Raw genomic sequence first — 237 nt, forward strand, 5'->3', positions numbered from 1 at the left:
TTTGAGCTCGTATAAACTATATTTGAATTCAACAGTTCAATTGCAACCCTCTTTTATTTTCTGTTAAAGCTGACTTATTACTCCCCGCCCCCCAATTACCTCCGAAGTTTCATCCATTTGAAATTCCACATTGCAATTGCAAACACTTAAATACTACACTTTTTAACGATATTAAAGACTCTTTGTCAGCCGCATTTTTTTAGAAATGTCATGATTATTGTTGTTATATGATGATAG

This window comes from Penaeus monodon, chromosome 19, assembly GCF_015228065.2.
Source record: "Penaeus monodon isolate SGIC_2016 chromosome 19, NSTDA_Pmon_1, whole genome shotgun sequence".
Taxonomy (NCBI): Eukaryota; Metazoa; Arthropoda; class Malacostraca; order Decapoda; family Penaeidae; genus Penaeus; species Penaeus monodon.